The sequence below is a fragment of the Pteropus vampyrus genome, unplaced genomic scaffold (genome assembly GCF_000151845.1).
Source record: "Pteropus vampyrus isolate Shadow unplaced genomic scaffold, Pvam_2.0 Scaffold245, whole genome shotgun sequence".
Classification (NCBI taxonomy): Eukaryota; Metazoa; Chordata; class Mammalia; order Chiroptera; family Pteropodidae; genus Pteropus; species Pteropus vampyrus.
The window spans coordinates 385213-385935 of record NW_011889026.1 but is presented as its reverse complement, the minus strand read 5'-3'; positions in this window follow the sequence as shown (position 1 = coordinate 385935).

Here is a 723-nt window from a genome sequence, read left to right as displayed (position 1 = left end):
GAACACTTCACTGTTCACCAGCCAGAGACCGCGGGGGCAGCCGGAAGGAGAGCAGAGGGGTGGCTGGGGTGCGGCCCACGCCCGGGGTGTCTGGCTCCGCGGCTTATGTAACCCTCACCCTTCCAGTTCCCGGCCAGCTGGTCTGTCACATCCACTGTGCGTCTCACCTAATCCCCTCCTGCCGACTGACTGGCTCGCCATGGCCAGTCAGTACATTCCCTCGACCAGCCGCCCCGCCCCCACCGCTGGCACAGACGTCCTTGCCCCGTGGCTGACAGGCAACACAGGCTTCGGAAGGGACTGGACCAGAACAGGCAGAGGGAAAGACAGGGGCCTGGTGCAGAGCCCTTCCAGAGCCCTCTGCGCTGGCCACGACCTCCGTCCCCTCCCCGCCTCCCCGCGGGGGCTCACCACGCCCCGTTTAATGAGCTCAGGAATGCTGCCTGAGCAGCCGGGTGTTTGCTTTGGCCCTTCTGAACTGAAAGTCCTGTCACTGGCCTGCAGGACCGCTCAGAATGTCCACCCAGGGGCAGCGGGCGAGCTACACCCAGCAGGAAGGCTCAGGGCCAGCGTCTGCTGCCTTTTGGAGGGCAGTAAACACGCACCAGGCCCGCCCTGCGGAGAGCCGTGAGCCCCACGCGGAAGCGGGGAGGCGCCCCTCTCTGAAGCTCGGGCGCCTGGGCTGTCAGCCTGCCCCGGCCACGGCAGGTTCTGAAAAGCCAC